Below are 16837 nucleotides of genomic sequence, written 5' to 3'. Positions count from 1 at the left end.
GGTCAATAAAGGGAGAAAACGAATTTCTCCTCAGTAGGACAAAGGTACATCTACCGGTAATCTTAATAAAAACAGATTGGCGCACGGCAGTGACGTCATTAAAAGTACCGGTTAATTAGCCGCAGCTAGTCTGTTTACGCCTAGAATTCCCAGACCCGCTCCAAACGAACAGGGGAATCACGTTAATGATTCCTAACAAAACCTTTCGACATGAAGACGTGTTTTGGTGCAGATAATGTCTTATTTCGAGGCTGCACCATGGGTGCCCGTCCGCACCCGTTATATGGATATACACTGATGGCGATTCGCCGATGGATCTAAATACCCCGGGGGATCCAAGTAGCACCAAAGTTGTCAGCGTGAGTAAACAAACGTACTGCATGCTAGAAATTAAGTCCAGGTTGCAATAAACGGGAGTTTTTCTATAAGCATATAAGCGTGAATATACAACTACGTGTCGGACTTGGTATGCTAATTAAGTTGGGCCGTGAAGCGCCTACCAAATTCGCTGTTTATGTTTTTGTTTATTTATTTGGCAGACAAAACTTGGATCAGAGACAACTCGCGTGGGAAATTGCAATGTAGCCATGCGGCGTCTTCTTCTTCTGTTTGTCTGGGAGGCGGAGGTTGCTTTACGGCATCTGGCTGTCGTGCGTGTCGGTGTACTTGAAGAAGGCTGTGTATAATAGTCCATAATATCGATACCACAGGGATGGAATATCTAATTTAGATACCACTTTTAGTATCGATTTATATCTAGGTATCGATTTTTTTGACAACACTAGTGGAAAGATTGTTATTTTCTCACACTCAATGCCATAAGTCAGCACAGGATCTAATGTATGATGGCAGGAGTGGGTGGAGCTATGTATTCTTTGAGTGAAACCAATTGAGTCTAAGATATTACTGAAGGCTACATTGAGGCAATCATTTTTAATGTCCACATGAATATTAAAATCCCCCACTACAATGACCTTATCAGTATTTAGCACCAAATCACATAAAAAATCAGAGATCTGATCCAAAAACTCAGAGTAAGGGCCTGGTGGACGATATCAAACTACAAACAAGAGTGGTTTTACAGTTTTGCAATCTGGATTAGGAAAACTAAGAATAAGATGTTTGAACGAACTGTAACTATTAATCTGTAAGGGACTGATTAATAAGTCCGAATGAAAAATGGTTGCCACTCCTCCTCCTCGCCCTGTACTTCGAGCAATATGATGATTTAAATAATTTGAAGGAGTCGACTCGTTTAAGCTAGCATAGTCCTCTTGCTGCAGCCAGGATTCTGTGAGAGAGAGCAAAGAGATCTGATTATCACAAATCAAGTAATTAACTAACAAAGTCTTAGAAAAATGGATCTAATGTTCAACAACCCACATTTAATTTTTCTAATTTTCTGCTCGGTAGAATTTGTTCTAATATTTATGAGATTTCCATGGTTTGTTTTAGAGCTGAAACGATTCCTCGAGTACCCCGAATAATTCGAGTACAAAAAATCCTCGAGTCAAATACAGTAGCAGTTAGGGCTGTAGCGAAGCCTCGACGAAGTCGACGGCTCGATTCTAAAAATTTGTCGACGTCAGATCCGGAAGTCGACGCACCGCGCCCACTTGTTGCATCCGCAGGAGTTTGTAAATAGAGGAGGAATCTGCCTGTTTTTCCTCTAGTTCGCCCTCTTCTCCGCCTTCACTAACATCTCCGCCAAATACCGAAGACCCGGAACAACGTCCGTCCACTACTAGATTATTTTCCTGTTTTGCCCCTTCGTCTCCCGGCAACGGACAACAACTTCCGGGGTCAGATGCGCTGCTTCGTGTCTATCGCAGATGTAGAAAATCACCGGGAGCGCTTCTCCCTTCATTAAGGAGCTTCTTTCAGACATGAGGAGAGCTGTTTTTGTGGTAGCAGTCTCTCCTCCGTGCTGGTCTGTTTGCTGCTGGGTGTTTTTGGTTTATTTAAACTTGGTAACTTGAACTTAACGTTGGTAAAGCTACTGTTAGCATCTTCGCTAACAGCTTCTTGCGTTGGGATAAGCTGTTACGTTTTGGTTTAGAGTTCATCTTTTTTGTGGTGCAGATCTCCCTTTTATTACATTTAGAGTGTTGTGGGTTTTCGGTTTAGTGTAAAATATCACCTGAGTTTGGTTTAACCCGTAACACCACTCGCCTCACGCACATAAGTGACCAAAACAAAGCAGCATGGAGACACTCCATCTTCTACCACCTCTCAGGCAGCAGCCTGCACTCCCAAGTTCTACACGTCACCAGAACATAACCAACCAACACAATAAACGCAGTGTTATACAAAATGGAAGGCCTGTAGTGTTTATTCTCTTACAGTAAGAATTTATCAATTTTTTTGAGGAATTTATTTGAGATTTTCTGGTTTTTGTTAATTGTGCAATAGAAAAATAATCATTAGATTAATTTTCTAAATAGTCATTAGAATAGTCGACTATTCGATAAAATAATCGTCAGAATAATCGTTTTAAAAATAATCGTTTACCCCCAGCCCTAGTAGCAGTGCAGCTGCTAATACAGTAGCGGGTGCAGCTGCTAATACAGTAGCAGTGCAGCTGCTAATACAGTAGCGGGTGCAGCTGCTAATACAGTAGCAGGTGCAGCTGCTAATACAGTAGCAGGTGCAGCTGCATATTTTTGCCATAAAAATGTTATGTTGTAATGGAATTCATGCATTAGTTTTTGTTTACTTTGAACCCAGAGCAGACGTCACACGCCAGATGACATCAACACTGCATACTTTAGTATTTTTTCATTTATCGTGAGTAATATCGATATCGCAATCAGGGGTGGACCTTTAAAGCGCCCGAGCGCCAATGGCGCTAAATTTCCTCGTCGGGCGGTAAATACTTGACGACTTACCGCCCGGTTGGCAGCCAAGCCTTATTTGTCATTTACACACCGGCTTTCACCTACATCATGGCCCCGACCTGTAGGAAGCCGCCGTTTTCGTTTTGCGCGCGTGAACCTGCACGCCTCTAGCCACTTACTGCACTTGTACGATTCGTGCACGTACTGCACGATTCTAGTTATTGTCACGTGAACTATAAGTTCACTATTAAAGACGAAGTGGAACCACGCTAGAAACACACAAGCACGCAGGAAGATGGCGCCACCACAGGGATTGGATTTCTTGATGAAATCTCCGGCAAAACGCTTTAAAACTGGTGAGGAGAAGCGAGACAGTTCGAAACGGTATGAAGCAGAGAAGCGTGTGTGTAGGTGGAACGATTCTTGGCGGTTTAAAGAAGACGGGAGGCGCAGAGAATGGCCGTGTTCGAGTTGAGCAGCGCATCGCCTGGAAAACAGACGAGAGCAGACGGAAGCAGCAGGGGGAGTGGCTGAAAGCCGGCGTTTGACACACCGGCCGCGGAAGCGCCGAGAAGCGAATCGCTCACGAAATTCGGCCGCTGCTCGGTTCAGATCAGATGCGCCTCGGCTCAGCTGTAGTTTTTCTTTTAACTACTTGGTGTCCTCCATTTCCTCTCTGCCTTTTCTCAGCTCTTTTCCTGTGTGTGTGTGTGTGAGAGAGAGAGAGAGAGAGAGAGAGAGAGAGAGAGAGAGAGAGAGAGAGAGAGAGAGAGAGAGAGAGAGAGAGAGAGAGAGAGAGAGAGAGAGAGAGAGAGAGAGAGAGAGAGAGAGAGAGAGAGAGAGAGAGAGAGAGAGAGAGAGAGAGAGAGAGAGAGAGAGGGGGGGGGCTCGGGGCTGAAGCATTCACACTTGTTCAATTTTAATTATATAATGTATATGAAGACCTGACTGTAATAATAAGTAAAGGTTAGTAGCTGTAGCTTCAGTGTGCTCATAGGAAACGTGACAAAAGAAAACAAAACACATTTCTCTTTATGGCCTATATGGTTGTTATCATCAACATAACATGATTTACAGAATACATGTGACCAACTAACATTTCATGTTCTACCACCGGATGTTTGGATCAAAATATGAACCAATCAGATCTTAGATCAGGTGAGGGCCAGGCGTTTCCCGTCATCATCTAGGTTTTGCAGCCGAGGGAGAGCAACTGCAGCGCCTTGCGAGGTTATCGTTGCCTACGTAGGCATGACGTCAGAGCAAGTCGGGGTCAAGTCGGACACAAATCTAACCGGCATGCGCTGCTCGCCGATCACCGCTGGTCTAATCTGCGCAGAACTGGCTCATCTCGAACACAGTCAATGGCTCGAGTACAGCAAAGCGGAGTTGGTGATGTACTGCGTTGTATGCCGGAAGTATGTGACGACAAAATCGAGTTTTGTTGAGGGAACAAACAAATTCAAACTTGAATACGTTATTATGTTTGTGAATGTGTACAAAATGAAGGTTTATTACATTTAAAACGGTTCAGTTGTTATTTTGACTCGTTTTGGCAGCTGACCAGCGGGGCCGGTAGATTCTTGGCGGGGCCGGTAAATATTCAGAGTTACCGGCCCGGCTGGCCGGTTGGTTTTGCAGTTAATGTCCACCCCTGGCAATATTAAGCACTGTTATCGAATATCGCAGGTTTTCCTAATATCGTGCAGCCCTAATCCACAGGTAGCAGAAGACAGTGTCTCGCTCCTATGCAGGATCTAATGTGTAGACCCCATCGTCAGTTCATGGGTGTGTCCATGTCTTCTTATTTCTATAGCTTCCTTAAACCATATTTTGTATTTATAGTAGGGTTGGGCGTTAGGACGAATCTATCGGCGATAGCCTGAGCCCTCCACCGGTTGTTTTTATTAGAGCGATTTTTTTAAACCCTTTAATCCACCTGACTATAAGCTGCATCAGCTAAATAAAAAAACCCATATGCAAATATAAGCTGCAGGTTGTTATAGTTACAACTATCAACCACCGGCGCAAGAACACATTCCCTCATCAAAGGATTTTAAGGAGTGGTTTAACTTTATGAATGACAAGTGCTGCTGTGCTCAAAGCGGCCAGGGTTTCATTTTCTCCCTCTCAATAATGTGTCTATTTCTGGATAAAATCACACAAATAAGTCTGTAAAGATTTAGGAAATGTATGCTGTGCAGATTTACCATCCTAATCCACAGACAGAGCCTTCTTTTAGACTCGCTGCGCATCACAGCCTATATGGTGCCCTCTACACCTCATGGCGTGTTTGGTTATAACATGAGACAGTTGGACAGAAAAACAGTACACAGTAGTTTTTCATTGATGTTTTAATTTAACATAACAAAATTTAAACACAGGTGAACATGCAATCACGTTTAGAAAATTAAACTGCACCAGCATGGCGTTTCTCCATGTGTTTTACATGATGCGTAAAATGACCACTCCTCAAACTCAAAATTAAAACCACCAGTAGTGTCTTCTTCAGCACAAAATCTTTTGACACTTCTTTTTACACGCAATTTGTGTTTACTGCCAGTGACTGTTGAAAATGCAAACTAAAAATAACTATGTTCTCCTTCAGCAAACATTTGCACCTTCACAAAAAATATCCGCTTCAGTTGAAAGTCTTTCTGAATGATTCAGTGCATTCAAAATAAGTAGGCCTAAGTAATGTAAAACTAAACTATAAAATTCAAAACAAACAAATCAAGTAACCAAAGGTTACACATATTTCCACTTAGCATGGAATCAAAGCATTCAGAAAAAGGTAATACTGGGTACAGTTTATAAATTCCTTGACAGGAAAACAAGCTTGTTTACCTTGTTGGGTCTCAGCAGTGTGCGCAGATGGTTAACAATATTACCAGCAGTGCTGAAGACGTGTTCAGAAGGTGTGCTTGTGGCCGGTATGCACAGATATTTTCGAGCCATTGGTGACATCAGTGGGAAACGTTTTTCATGCGTTTTCCACCAAGCCAGTGGATCTTCGTCTCCATCAATGACCTCCTTGCTGAGGTAGCAGTCCGTTTCTGTCTGCGCCCTCTCCTCCGATGTGCGGCAAGTTGGAGCTCTCGCTCGCCCCAAAAGGCTACCCAAAGAATGAGGCCTCTTCTTTGGTGGTCGTTGTGGCATTTCTTCTTCCTGCTGTTGATTCACTGTCGAGGAAATGGAATTTTTTCAAAATTCCACCATCTCAGCCTGCAGTCCACCCCAGATAAAGTCGCGCTGCACTATTGTTGTATGGTCTCCTTCGTAGCAAGGATCCAGCAAAGTTGCGGTCTGAAGAAGGTGCAGGGTTTTTTCGTTGTCATATATCCAACTGTACCAAAACCTCTTCTTTAATGACATTGTTTTCATCATCTGCCTTTAAGAACAGAATCTCTCAGATGGTGAATCATGGGGATGAGGGAAGAAACTGCCACATAGTTTTCCGCAGATAAAACATCTGTGAAATCAGCAACGGACCTCAGTGCTGCGTTTATAGCCTCCAAGACACTGATGTCCCGCCAGCTCAAGGTGGGAAGTTATCTACGGCTCTTGTCCACAGCAAAAACCCTTTTAATGGCTGTAGCCTGTTCAAGTATGTGCTGCACCATTTTCTGTTTGGTTCCCCAACTAGTTGCACAGTCCTTCAAAAAAGCATATGAAAAAATTGTTAATTTTGTTATTTATTTTTTATATTTTAAAATAGTTACATGGAATTAATGTTTTAAATTATTTATTACATTACCGTGATCATCGAATGCTGCGGCAGGTCGAGTTCCTCTTGTGCCTTGCAAAGCTCCCGTCTTTGCTGCCAGCTGTGCGCAAACGCTCCGTTGATGGCACACACCTAACGCTCTGTCCGTGTTTGCCTTTTCTTTTTTTAATGGCATTGTTAACTGCCCCATTTAAGTTATGTCCGAAACATTTTAGCCATTATCAGTCAAGTGTCCTAATTAGCTCCATTGTCTGTGGTGACGCAGCATAATTTCTCCACTGTAATCCCCCACTCCTCGATGCACTCTCGCAGCTCCTCGGCCAGCACTGAAGCCGTGTGGTCATCAGGAACACAGGTGGTTTCAAGACATTTTGCTTTTAACTCCCAGTTATCATTAACGTAGTGAGCTGTGACGCTCATATAAGGCACCATGTTCGAAGCTGACAACATATCCGTTGTCAGCGCAACAAAATTAGCTTCTTGTAGTTCCTTGATAACATCCGCATGAAGATGGGCTATCGCTGTTTTTGAAAAATACTTCTGTCCAGGCAGCACATATTGCTTGTCGAAAGTTTTCAGCAGCTCAACAAATGATTCCTTTTCAACACTGTGAAATGATATCATTTCCTTCGAGATGTATTTACACTCAACAAAAATATAAACGCAACACCTTTGTTTCTGCTCTGATTTTTTATGAGATGGACTTAAAGATCTAAAATTCATTCCAGATACACAATATTACCATTTCTCTCAAACATTGTTCACAAATCAGTCTAAATGTGTGATGTGCTGTTGTGCTTTCACTGGCCAAGAAAGCACAACAGCACCTCTACTTCCTGCGCAAACTCAAGCGGGCAAGTGCTCCACCACCCATCCTGATCACATTCAACAGAGGAACTATTGAAAGCATCCTCTCCAGTTGTATCACTGTGTGGGGCGGTAGCTGCACTGACTATAACAGGAAAGCTCTACAGCGCATTGTGAGAACAGCTGAGAGGATAGTTGGTGTACCACTCCCCTCCCTGCAAGACATTTACACCACTCGCCTCACCCGCAAAGCCATCACAATTGTCAACGATGCAACCCACCCCGCGCACTGTCTGTTCAGCCTCCTGCCCTCTGGAAAGAGATACAGAAGTCTCCACTCCCGCTCTACCAGGCTCACCAACAGCTTCATCCACCAGGCTGTGAGACTGCTGAACTCTCTTCCCTCCCAGCTCCCAGCCAGCAGAATCACCAGTGTGACAGAAGTAGTGTTGTCAAAAAAATAGATACCCAGATATAAATAGATACTAAAAGTGGTATCTAAATGAGATATTCCATCCCTGTGGTATCGATATTATGGACTATTATACACAGCCTTCTTCAAGTACACCGACACGCACGACAGCCAGATGCCGTAAAGCAGCCTCCGCCTCCCAGACAAACAGAAGAAGACGCCGCATGGCTACATTGCAATTTCCCACGCGAGTTGTCTCCGATCCAAGTTTTGTCTGCCAAATAAATAAACAAAAACATTAACAGCGAATTTGGGAGGCGCTTCACAGCCCAACTTAATTAGCATACCAAGTCCGACACGTAGTTGTATATTCACGCTTATGTGCTTAAAGGAAGCTCCCGTTTATTGCAACCCGGACTTAATTTCTAGCATGCAGTACGTTTGTTTACTCACGCTGACAACTTTGGTGCTACTTGGATTCCCCGGGGTATTTACCGTAGGTCCATCGCCGAATCGCCGTCAGCGTATATCCATATGACGGGTGCGGACGGGCACCCATGGTGCAGCCTCGAAATAAGACATTATCTGCACCAAAACATCTTCATGTCGAAAGGTTTTGTTAGGAATCATTAACGTGATTCCCCTGTTCGTTTGGAGCGGGTCTGGGATTTCTAGGCGTAAACAGACTAGCTGCGGCTAATCTAACCGGCGCTTTTAATGACGTCACTGCCGTGCGCCAGTCTGTTTTTATTAAGATTACCGGTAGATGTACCTTTGTCCTACTGAGGAGAAATTCGTTTTCTCCCTTTATTGACCAACAGAGTTGTTCAAAAGTACAGAACAAAACACATGGCATTACAGCTTATGACAAAAATGCACCTTAAACAGAGTTTAAGCAGCAAAACATCACTCTGCAAATAGTGTATATATAGTGAGACAATTCATGATTTAAAGTGTTAACTTTCACCAGTTTTTGTATGCACGTTTTAAAAAATGCTGATACTTGAAAGGTTTAAGCACTTAATACACTTAATTCTTAACATTTAATTTTTGTAATATAAATTGAGGAATGTTATTTTTTTAATAAACTTGTTCGATAAATGGGTGTTTTTAAAAAGTATCGAAATCGAGCATCGAGTTTTTTTTTCAAGTATCGAATCGAGTTTGAAATTTTAGTATCGTGACAACCCTAGACAGAAGTATAGGAAGACAGACTGGACTCTACACCCCCTACCCCCCCATCCACGCACACTTTCCAACAAGGAAATGCTCGTTGAACCAAGAACTGGGAAACATTCCTGATTGGAAACAACTACCTCTGCATTGCAATTGCACACACCTGCTGCTATATATTTTTAGTATATTTTTTAGCGCTATTTACATTACTAATATTTAGCACACTGCTGCTAACCACTTAAACATTCTCCCTCTCCTGATAAAAACTTTTTGCTTTCCTTGACGTTGGACGTGCTACTACTAGATTACCCGTTTAATTATAGATCCACTAGGATGAATACAATAAAGTTTATCTCTCACCAAATAGAATATTTACTAAGACATCACAATATAACTATAGACACATTACTTTGTCTTTGTGTGTGCGCGCTCGCGCGTGTGTGTGTGTGTGTGTGTCTGCTCTGTCTTCTCCATCCCCAGTGAGTCGTGGAGGATGGCTGCTTATACTGAGCCAGGATTCTCTGGAGGTTTCTTCCTGTTAAAAGGGAGTTATCCTCTCCACTGTCGCTATATGCTTGCTTAGAATGAGGATTGCTGTATAGTCACTGACACTAGTCATTAACTTGATGCAATTTGCTGGGTTCCTTATATAATAGGGCTGCAACAACGAATCGATAAATTCGATGAAAATCGATTACTAAAAGCGTTGGCAACGAATTGCGTCATCGATTCGTTGTGGCACAACTCTTCCAAAAGCGCCCCCCCTTCCCGCCCGCCGTTGCGCGCAGACAGATCAGCGCGAGGGAGAGCCGGCAGTTGTTTGGAAGAGGAACATGGCAGAAGCAGTGAGAGTCAAAAAAGTAAAAGCTTTTTAAGTTTGGGAGCATTTTCAGTTAAATCAGGCGAAGACATGCGTTACCTGCAACGTTTAGGCCAGACTTAGCATGGCACGGGAATCATCAGCGAGGAAGGAGAGAACTCTGTGTCCGGGTAAATTAAAAACTTTTCAAAAGTGATTCATCCAAGTCCCGGATTATTACACAGGCTAGACATGCCCTAAACTCGTAAAAAAAGAGTCTAAAGTCGTGAGCGCGACGCTTATTAGATGAGCGGGGGGACTCGCGCTGTTGCGAACCGGTTCCGCCCAAGGCCGGATTAACTGGGCAATTGCCCAGGGCCCACGAACTCTAAAGGGCCCAGGGCACGAGCAAAATGCTGTATCTATAATTTCCCGCTTCATGAGGATGGTGACCGTACGTTCCGTTTTCCCCGGACGTGTCCACTTTTCACTCTCTGCCCGGCGCGTCCGGACTGCGGGTTCTTGTATTGATGAAAATGTCCGGCTTTTCATCCAGGAGCAGGGATCGAATTATGGGGGAACTGTATATCCTACACATCAGGGGAGCCGGAAAAAAGTTTTCTATATTATATCATTTTTGGACTCTTTTGAGCAGAGAGCGGCACAGCGCGTTGTTGTGCAGCTCTCCAGGCTGCTGCGTCCAGCGCACGGTCCATTCTCAAAGTGGCGCAACCAAAAAAACTATAATTAGCACACGATCGTTCATGTCTGCACATGTTCTCTATTTTCTGTCTTATTTGTGCCTGCAGCGCTCTGCTACTGCGGAGCTCATCACCTGTGCTGCGGTGATTTCACCTGACGCAGCATCGAAAACGCGCTCTGCGCTTTGCGGTCAGGAGATCCCTTTGATCTGCTCAGAAGTAACTGATGAGGTGAAAAAGTAAGAATCCAGGCAGCAGTTTTTCTGGAGAATTAAGAGGAGATGCAGGAAGATGAGAGACAGACAGGACAGGAAAATAGTTAAATAAAAACAACAAAACAAAACAAAGTGTTGAAAAGTAAAATGTAGGTAGATTTATCTCCACTACACGTTTTTACCTATAAAACAATAAATTACACACATGTAATATTTATAAATTTGATACTATTCAGGTCACCTTCAACACTCAGTCACACACCCAGGGCCGTTTCAAGACATTTGGGGGGCCAAGGCAAAATGCTCCCCCCCCCCCCCTCATAACTGGGCTCCCCAGAAGCCTCTGTGTAATTCATACCCTCTCCAGTAGAGTTAGTTATACAGTGTTTATAAAAGCCCCTCAGGCATTACTGACATGTTCTAATATTATCAGATGAAAAACTAAATTATCAGACATGCTGTCTCATCTGCTTTTTTTCTAAACTTGCAGAAAGTAACAAAACCATTTGAAAGCCACTATTTGTGGATTCTCTGAAAGTTTCCATGGAGTGTGTGACAACTTATTTTTTCAGTCATTTTTGGAAATAGTGATCAATTTTGATTAATTCACAGCCTATGTTTAATTACATTTAAAAATTAGTTGTTTGACATCCCCAGTTATAATAAATGTCTACAGATGAGATCAAACAAAACAGATGAGAATTGCCCTTAAGCTGTTTAATTGGACCAAGCATTTTAGGTCACAGATAGATGTAGCTTAGGGTCTCTGTCTATACACCTTATAAGACAATTTAGGTGATGGCATGTTGTTTTTCTGCTATTGAACTGTTTTCTAATAATGTTGTGTTAAATAAAGTGAAGGAAGGAGAGAAATAACGTTTCCCTAGCAGTTTTAAAAAATTTCCCCACGTAATCCGATTAATCGATTAATCGTGTCGAGACCCCATCCGATTCATCGATTATCCAAATAATCGTTTGTTGCAGCCCTATTATATAAGAAATGTTATTTCTGATTGGCTTAATGAACTGACCTGAATTGGAATGTTTATTATGTGAAGTGCCTTGAGATGACTCTTGTCGTGATTTGGCGCTTTATAAATAAACTTGAATTGAACTGAAATGAATATTACTATTACTGCGGCTATAGTCTTATGCTGCATTAAAACATAAACCCCTAACTACTAGAGCCCTACACTGAAGCCCTAGGCCCTCGACGGCCCTCGGGCCGGGCTTCGGGCCAATGACCGTGTAATTACCTCGGACACGGGCCGGGCCGGGCGCCTTTATTTTTAATCGAATTCATAAAAAAAGATTGAAACACTAAATCACTCAAGAAAAGATTCCCATCTGAACATCTGAGCTGGACTGCTCAGCGCAGCTCGCTGTCAGCGCGTACATAAGGTGCACAGCGAGCTGAAGATGTGGAGAGGGGCTTGGAGCGCGTTGCAGAACCAGAGCGCATGCAGGAAGATTCCTCCGACTGAAGCGAGCGTTTTCCAAACCCTGTCTCTCAGAGAGACTTGTCACTTAGAAAATGTTCCCTGATTATGAAGCTTTGGCTGAATAGCGCTTGTTCCTGTCTCCAATGTGGCGACACATCCAGGAGCTGTCTGAGGAGAAGCCCAGAATCTCACACCCTCTTCAGCTCAGGAAGCGCCTATGATTACGCACAAGCGTGACGCGTCAACCCGGTCTCACAGTAAGACCGGGTTGGAACTGTTCAGGTTTATACAGTCAATCTTTACATTTAGAATTGGCATACAGGTGTAAAACTAATGCAGTAAAATATAAAGCATTTTATTTAAATATCCATTCATTATTTTACAAGCACAGAGAGCCGCATCAGATGGATGGAAGAGCCGCATGCGGCTCCAGAGCCGCGGGTTGCCGACCCCTGACTGAAACGCAGCAGTAGAGCCCTGAGCGGGACTGTTTTCTTCATCCCGCTCCCGCTGAATTTCTGACAATTGCCGTCCGCAACCGCAACGTGTGTGTTACACTCCCGCTCGCACCTGTAGCGTGCATGTCTACTCCCGCCCGCAACCGCAAAACTCTGAGAAATTATTACCTCACAATAAAAGAGATGTATTGAGTTTGCGTCCTCAACATGTCATTTTATAGGCTATACCAGGGGTCGGCAACCCGCGGCTCTTCCATCCATCTGATGTGGCTCTCTGTGCTTGTAAAATAATGAATGGATATTCAAATAAAATGCTTTATATTTTACTGAATTAATTTTACGTCTGTATGTCAATTCTAAATGTAAAGATTGTCTGCGTAAACCTGAACAGGTCCAACCCGGTCTTACTGTGAGACCGGGTTGACACGTCACGCTTGTGCGTAATCATAGGCGCTTCCTGAGCTGAAGAGGATGTGAGATTCTGGGCTTCTCCTCAGATGGCTCCTGGATGTGCCGCCACATTGCAGACCGGAACAAGCACAATTTAGCCAAAGTTTCATATTCAGGGAACATTTTCTAAGTGACAAGTCTCTCTGAGAGACAGGGTTTGTAAAACACTCGCTTCAGTGGGAGGAATATTCCCGCATGAGCTCTGGTTCTGCACCGCGAACCAGAACGCGCCAATCTCCACAACTTCAGCTCGCTGTGCATATATGCGCTGACAGCGAGCTGCGCTGCTCAGATGTTCAGATGGGAATCTTTTAGCTACATCTGCAATGTGCATAACGAATAAAATGTCAGTTTGTCTGCATGCGTAGGGGTAATTCTTTCTATTCTTTATCTGTCAAAATAAACGGTCAAATACAGGAACTATCCGGTCAACACAACACAAGCCCTGCTTTTAACTGTTTTGTTTTCTTGTGAAAATTGTTGGAAAGAGATCAAATTTAACTTGATTAACACCAGAGCCAGTGCGCCGTCATCTCCGTTACGGTAAACGAGGGGAAAACAAATTGATCGGATCCTGCACGTCTTTTACCACATTGGTGAGGATCGACGCACTTTGTTTTCTTTTAGTTGGTTGAAAAAAAGTCGGGCTCGGGTCGGGCCAGAGAATCCTGAAAACCTTTTTGGACTGGGTCGGGCTGGGGCTCCACCCCCTCCTGCCGGGCCGGACAGGGGCTCAGATTTTAGGCCCGTGCAGGGCTCTACTAACTACCACAACCTGGGACTACCTCAAGTAGACTAGTATACTACTTCCAGGGAACACTGTTGGAACACCTTATTTCATTTATTTGATTATAGGTTAGGTCTTATCTATCCTGTTACCTATTTAATATTACCTTATTGTTAGGGCTGTTTTTGTTGTGCATCTGCACTTTATGTTGTCAATGTCTACGCATGGGACAGTGTGAAACGTAATTTCAATTCCTTTGTATGACAAGCACATTTGAAGAAATTGACAAATAAAGTTTTCTATTCTATTCTATTCTATTCTATAGTGAACACCTGTGCTTTGCTGAGATTGTCCATCCCACCTCACAGGTGTGCCACATCAAGATGCTGATCTGACATCATGAGTAGTGCATAGGTGTACCTTATGCTGCCCACAATAAAAGGACACCGTGGAATGTGCAGTTTTTTTTTTTTTTTGCTTTTTTGGGGGCTGGGGGCTCATATCTGGTGTGACCACCATTTGCCTCATGCAGTGCAACACATCTTCTTCACATAGTTTATCAGATTGTCAATTGTGGCCTGTGGAATGATGGTCCACTCCTCTTCAATGGCTGTGCGAAGTTGTTGGATATTAGTGGGAACTGGTACACGCTGTCGTATACGCCGGTCAAGCACATCCCAAACATGCTCAACGGGTGACATGTCTGGTGAGTATGCTGACCATGCAAGAACTGGGACATTTTCAGCTTCCAAGAATTGTGTACAGATACTTGCAACATGGGGCCGTGCTAGGGCTGCTCGATTATGGCAAAAATAATAATCACGATTATGGTGACTGAAATTGAGATCTCGATTATTTAAGACGATTTTTCAATTTATGTTGATTTTATTTGTTTTTATTCAGTCATAAAATTGCTCGGGGCACAATCAGGACAAAAATAAATAAGAAACAAGATGATCACTAAAATAACTCCCGATTCCCAGTATAAAAAGACCAAAATACTATAGCTCATAATCTGTGACCCAAGGGCTATAGACCTTGGTTTAACTCTTTTAAGTCTAACCAGTACAGACCCCAAAACCAATATCTTGCAAATGCTGACAGCAAGAATTATTCAGTGGCATTTATAACAAATAAATGCAAATAAATTGATGTTCACAAAATGTTGCATAACATTTATTGAGTCGTGTCAAGGTGCTGTATGAGAGTACACTAGCACCGTGTCCTCAGAGAGATTAGTTATTATTTATCAGTGTGAGGAAGTTATTTCTACCTTATTTATAAACTATTTATTTACAAGTCGATCAGTTAATGTAATAATTGTCTCAAACACAGCTGCACCCCCCAAACCGGTCTCAGCAATCAGTGGCAAGCTGCACTTGAGTTTAGCGCGCCGCACGTGCACATTTAGCCGTTTTTATCAGCTCAGGAGCCTGCAGGTACGGTGTGTGTCACTCACTCTGGTTAATCCAACAGGGAGCCGGCTCCGAGAGCTGTTTCTTTAGCGACTGACACATCACTACATCATTCCCTTTCCTAATGTCCTGAAGAACGGTCCGGAGCGCAGGCGGAGTGTTTAGCTAACCTGCAGGAAATGTCGACGACAGTTATCCAGAAAGGAGCTAAGGGTTACCAGAGATGTTTCTGAGGTGTTCGCTAGGTACTTTTAAGATTTAAAAAGTCAATAAGGGGGTCTGAAAAGCTGTTGGAAATAGCGTCAAAGTCGCCAAGTTGGCAACACTGTGGGAGGAGCGCTTTATTTGCAACTCGGGGCAGCGCAAGTGGGAGGAGCAAATAATCGGCTTGTTTTGTTTGTATAATCGTTCAAAACTCAGATCGTAATTGTGATTAAAATTTGATTAATTGAGCAGCCCTAGGCCGTGCATTATCTTGCTGAAGCATGAGGTGATGTTCATGGATGTACGGCACAACAATGGGCCTCAGGATCTCATCACGGTATGTCTGTGCATTCAAAATGCCATCAATAAAATGCGCCTGTGCTCTCCATCCATAACAGATGCCTGCCCATACCATAACCCCACCACCACTATGGGCCACTTGATCCACAACATTGACATCAGCAAAGCGCTTAACCACACGACGCGACACACGCTGTCTGCCATCTGTCCTGATCAATATAAACCAAGATACATCCATGAAGAGAACACCTCTCCAACATGCCAGACGCCATTGAATGTGAGCATTTGCCAATTGCACACTCCCTCAATGCTTGTGGCATCTGTGACATTTTGCTGTGAGACAAAACTGCACATTCCAGGGTGGCCTTTTATTGTGGGCAGTATAAGGTACACATGTGCACTACTCATGATGTCGGATCAGCATCTTGATGTGGCACACCTGAGAGGTGGGATGGATTATCTCAGCAAAGCAGAAGTGCTCACTATCACACATTTAGACTGATTTGTGAACAATGTTTGAGAGAAATGGTGATATTGTGTATTTGGAATGAATTTTAGATCTTTAAGTCCATCTCATGAAAAATCGGAGCAGAAACAAAGGTGTTGCGTTTATATTTTTGTTGAGTGTAGTTACAGCCAATGTACACTGTGTCCACCAGGGGCTGTCCTTCTCGTATTAAGTAGCTTTATTAAAAGCACTTAGAATTTTCTGCTGAGATGCTTTTCCAGTGCTTGTTGATGGAGCTGCAGCACCTGCCGATAGTGTAGCATACTCGGCTGGATGGTTGACATGTAAATGCTCATGCAGGTTTGTCGTGTTAAGAGTCCTTTGCTAACACCATATGTCTGCATAAGCAGCAAACTGCCTTGGTTACATCCAGTGGTTTACCTTTTTCATCAGGTTTAAAGCCAAAGTAATCCCAAATAGGCGACTTTGTTTTCTTCTTGGCAACTAGTTCTTCCATTTTGGTTTTTTTGTACTTTCATTTAGAAAATAGTCCGTCTGACTTACATCGCTCCACCCACAAAAAAGTCAAACGTCATCTGCGCATGCACATATCTATCGCCTATCGTCACTTGTTGGACCAACGAATATCGCCTGGGAAAATTTTACATATCGCCCAACCCTAATTTATACATACAATTATATGCTGTAATGTTACAAAT

At 43.3% G+C, this 16837-nt stretch overlaps 1 protein-coding gene and 1 long non-coding RNA gene across 6 annotated transcripts in view; one reads left to right on the top strand and one right to left on the bottom strand.

Annotated features, from left to right (window-relative positions):
* The window catches only part of LOC139070014 (uncharacterized), a 162856-nt gene that overhangs the window by 20828 nt on the left and 125191 nt on the right, over positions 1-16837 (bottom strand). The window lies entirely within an intron of this gene.
* setd2 (SET domain containing 2, histone lysine methyltransferase) overlaps positions 1-16837 on the top strand; it is a 111781-nt gene that overhangs the window by 7871 nt on the left and 87073 nt on the right. Inside the window, exons 1-2 of one of the 5 annotated variants that reach the window (XM_054735457.2) lie at positions 13171-14457; positions 15769-15947. The exons of 3 other annotated variants lie outside the window; for them this stretch is intronic. The gene's annotated coding sequence lies outside the window, so the exon portion shown is untranslated. Of the gene's footprint in view, positions 1-13170; positions 14458-15768; positions 15948-16837 lie in introns of those variants that run through there. One more of the 5 variants, XM_070551561.1, reaches the window with a different exon arrangement.

The sequence above is a fragment of the Nothobranchius furzeri genome, chromosome 5 (assembly GCF_043380555.1).
Source record: "Nothobranchius furzeri strain GRZ-AD chromosome 5, NfurGRZ-RIMD1, whole genome shotgun sequence".
Classification (NCBI taxonomy): domain Eukaryota; kingdom Metazoa; phylum Chordata; class Actinopteri; order Cyprinodontiformes; family Nothobranchiidae; genus Nothobranchius; species Nothobranchius furzeri.
This window is presented reverse-complemented; position numbering and strand designations above follow the sequence as displayed.